We start from the raw sequence: 4,651 nt of genomic DNA, 5'->3' as shown, positions 1-4,651 counted from the left end.
TATGGCCTCGCATTAAAACATATTTTGATGAACTTTGTGGTGTGAACGATGGTTTTAAGCTTGTTTAGACAATCTAAATATACTATGTAAATATGTTGCTCTGTATTTAGGTTTGAGCATGGGGAATAAACCTTTCTAATGTTTGATACCTCTAAATCTATGTTTGTTTGTGACCAGTTGAACGATTGCAAAACTATGGGAACTTCAAATGAAATGATTAATTTTTCATAGACCTTAGCATCGAGTCAACTTGTTTTTGAGATTGATAATTTGATTTAGCCTTCACTTTGAATTTCTATTGTGTTGATGATTGAGAATATACTTTGCTTGGAAATGGACTTTATACACTGTCTTCATTTTGTTTGAACCCTTTGATCTTGGATGGTGAATGGATTCACCTTCTCATTTGGAAATGAATATTTGGAAACATAATACAAAATGTTTTAGAGGAGCCTACTTGAGTTATGGACCTGCAGCTAGTGACAGTAGCCACTAGCCATTGTGCACAATCCTTAGCTTTGATTGGGTAGCTAACGGAGTCCTACCCCTTTTGGTTTGGTTTCGTTTGGGAATTGATACAATCCTACGACCTTTGATATACAATCGATGACTATCATGTATCCGACCACTTTGGTGCTACAGCACATTGTGATTTGGTTGTCCATGCTACTTAGTGCTCCACGATCTATTTGAAATGATATTTGACACCATGGAATTGGGATTTGATATTGCTTTATATTTTAGACTTTGGTATTGATATTGTTTCAACATTGGACTTTGGATTTGGTATTTGTTTAGACTTCGTTCTTTGGATTTGACATTTGTTTTCGACCTTGGTGCTTGAGTTTCGATTTGTTTGATGTTGGCAATTAGATTTGGTATTCATCTCGACCTTGATCTTTGTGTTCGGTATTTGCCCTAACTTTGGCATTTAGACTTCACTTATTCAATTTACTATGCATTATGTTATTTCTGATATCCATTAGTTTTCTTCATGGGTTTTCTAAAGGTAATGACATTATTTCATTTTGAAACTAAACCTTTGTTTTCCTCAACATATTTTACAAAAATTTTTAAACTTAATATTTATTAACTAATTTTCTTGAGAGTACTTGAACGTTTTACAAACTGTTATTCTCATTTCAAAAGCTTATGAATTGGTTTTCAACAAAACCTTATAAAATCATTTTAAATAAGTTTATATCCATCGAGACGATGATTTGAGATCTCTTAGATAACTGATCATACTAGACACATAACTCACACCTCGGGATGTTTGATTTTGTTTGGGGATTTAATTCCTAAACTCTTTGATTAATTGATATGTTTGAAAGGAAAATTTTGATATTCTTTGAAATGGATTATTTGCATTATTTTTTAAAGTATCTTTGATAAACACTTTCCCGTTTAGCTTATTCCCCTTTCTCATATCTATTCATGGAGTTATTTATAACTCACACATGTAAGATGCACTTGTTTTGCATATCAGTAGCTATTTTCCTCGTTGTCCTATGGGAAGAGCCAACACAATGGTCAATCTTTGGTAGCTGATCTTATGGCATTTAATAGGCGTCAACCCTTTTGTTTTAAGTCGTACTCTACTGGTCCTATTTGGTTGGGTCATTTTGTTTGACTGTTATTGTAATACGCTGTACTTGATGTGGTGACTAATAAAGATTATCGGATGCCAATTGAGGTTAATTATAATGTTTAAAAGTGATGAAAGATGAAAAGAATAGTTTGGGATAAAATATTCCACACACGAGAAAATAATAATAAAATAATGATATTTTTATCAAAAAAGAATTTACGAGATAAAAAGTGATTCGAAAGTCAATTGAGGCATAATAAGGTATTTTAGGTACCAAGGAGACAAAAGGAAATTTTTAGAATAAAATAATATTTTATTCAATGTCGAAATTTTCCATGAAGAAGGAGTATATGGGCAACCTAAGTCGAGGAGAAGAAGAATGAGAAAAATTTCAGAGAAAAATGACGTTAATGGGGCCGCGTGTCTTTATTAAGTAAAGATAGCCCAAACAAATAAATATTTTAAATATTATGGGTACACTGCGTTGGAGTACAAACTTCATACTTTGTTTGTACATTTGTAGAAGAAGATAATAGAAGGAAGTTGGAGTTAAATAAGTGTTGGGAGGACTAAATTAAAATGGAAAGAAACAATACCTAAATACTTCTTGTTTTGGCATCCTTGATTAGGCACCCGCAAGGATGAAATCAAAGCATAGTACTCCACATACAAAAGAACCTGGTGTCTCAAGTTTAGGGAGTAGTTACACAATTGACACATGAGAAGTATTATATAAACACTTGAGTGAGGTACTAAATGTACTTCTTAGGGCAAGTCATGTTCAGTGAACTCATTCTCTCATGGCAATCACCCACATGCTAGTTCCAAGTATCTCCATACTTCAACCTATGAAAGAGATTGTTTACTTCACAAGTAAGGAACATAACATGTGTCGATCATTGAGCATTATTGATGCCCTATCTTAATAATACAATGATCAGGAACTTTTAAGAATAATGCTTTGATGCGTAAGGATCTCATAATTGTATCCCAATACAATTCCTTTGCAAGGCATATATAGTTCCATGGGCTTCATCTACATAAGTACAAAAAGTAATTAAATCACAAACTTATGGATAAAGAACTACATCAATGTTATTATGAATAAGAAAAATGGCATACATGAATATCTCAAAATTGCAATTCCCATAAAACCACAGATAGGCTTGTAGGGCTTATGTTAACATAAATTATAATGAAAAGTGTTTGTGTTTTTTTTTAAAAAAAAAGTGTTGGCAGAGATAAGAAGTTGAGAATGCCTTAGTTTTGATCAATGAGGCAATTTCTGTGAAGCTTAATTAAAAGCAAATCATTTTTTCTTCCCCTTCAAAAGCTTTCACTATTGTAGATTTGGAATGCTCCGCTAGGCCTAATTTGGTCATCGCGATGAAAAACATCATAATCTATAAAATTAAAGTACCAATCTTATGGCACCCATAATCAATACAATCTTAAATTTCAAGCACTTTTCAATGAACTTTCTCAAATGATTTCAACAACCTTTTCCATCAAACATGCAATACTTTGCAAGTGGTGTACCAGGTCGTTTTGAACGTCATTTGTTTCCCAAGGCTTCTCTTCATTTTGTTCACTTATCTTATGCATTTCATTGGCTCCCTAGCACACCAAAGAAATTAATGGATAAGAACTCTCTTACTTTTAATAAAAGGAGGATTTATTATAATAATTCTACAAAAGAAGTAAGTGAGGCATCCTTATCTCAATTTGCTAAAAAATTATAGAGTCCTTTTTGGCTGCCAAGAAAGTAGAGCTAGTTAATGGTGGACTCATGGCTTTTGTCCTAGTATGTCTGCCTAACGATGTTCATCATTCACAATCTATTGCTTTTGGAATCACTAAGCTTTTGTAAGTTGTCTAGTTGGACATGACTAACGAGGTATTCTATGATCAAATTTTTATAAGTACAAATTGGTCTGACACATTAGCATCATCTAACATGTTAGCACTATGTCAGTACCACTAACAGTCATTTTGGACAGAATTAGTTAGAATGACTCCATTGCACAAAATATCAAAGTATAGACACTAAATTGACTAGTTTTGGGTTAAAAGGATTAATTGACAAAAACACTATAGTACAATGGGTACTTTGACCGATTTTAATCATAGTGGATTAAACTCCTTAGCTTATTAAAGGAGTGAATGTAGACACCAAGTGTCACAACCTGGAACTCCCATCGATCTCGTGACAACCGCCTCGACATCTCGATAGACATTCATTACCCGGAATGCCAATCGAAACCTCGTAAGGCTTAACATCAATTTTTCTCACTTCCCTTGTGAGTATTAGTTTCTAAAATCATGTTTTGAGAGATTATAAACTATTTCCAAATCAAAACAATAGAAAAATAATTTTTTTCTCACAGGGGCATTTTGGTCATTTTTCCTCAAAAATCTCAAAATCTGTTAAAAATGTAGTATGCGAGTACAAAACACATAATTCATAATCAAAAATAAGTTTAAACATCTAAAACCTTCATTTAAAATGAAATTATGATTATTTGGATATATAAAAAAAATAAAAGAAATATTCAATAAAATATTTTATTTTCTTATAAAACAATATTTTTAGAGTTATACGTAAATAATTTTTTTGTAGCAGCGTAAAAGCAAAACAAATTTATACATACTGTAATACAGTAAGCCATAGTATTTAATTTAATTTACAATAACCAGTGGGCCCCTGAATAACTAAAAGTAAGGAAGACTGTGAACCTACAGTTTGGAGGATGCAAATCCAATGGTAGCCTCGATGAAATCAGCTATCTATAGCCTATTCTGAGCCTGAAATGAGTGGAAATGAGGGTGATGAAATTATATAATCTCAGTGAGTAAACAAATACCGTCTAAAATATCTAAAGCCGAGTAAATGGAGACAAATAAAATAGTTTAACATATTGTAATTCATAACCTTTCAAGTTGTTTCAACCAAACAAAATCAATTCATATAAATCGAGTAATTAACATGGCTTATGAATTTCTTAAAACTTTGGCTCGTGCCAAAATCATTCTCATACCCAGTTATCAGGGATACTTTGA

General features: G+C 32.3%; 1 long non-coding RNA gene across 1 annotated transcript; it reads right to left on the bottom strand.

The window, feature by feature from the left end:
• On the bottom strand, positions 2,719-4,370 carry LOC108661255. Its single transcript, XR_001927005.1, has 2 exons — positions 4,332-4,370; positions 2,719-3,208 (listed from the first exon to the last, which is right to left on the bottom strand). It is a non-coding gene; the product is annotated as an uncharacterized LOC108661255 (long non-coding RNA).

Source organism: Theobroma cacao, chromosome 3, assembly GCF_000208745.1.
Source record: "Theobroma cacao cultivar B97-61/B2 chromosome 3, Criollo_cocoa_genome_V2, whole genome shotgun sequence".
Taxonomy (NCBI): Eukaryota; Viridiplantae; Streptophyta; class Magnoliopsida; order Malvales; family Malvaceae; genus Theobroma; species Theobroma cacao.
Note: the sequence above shows the minus strand (reverse complement) of the source record. Positions and strands in the feature narration are given on the sequence as shown.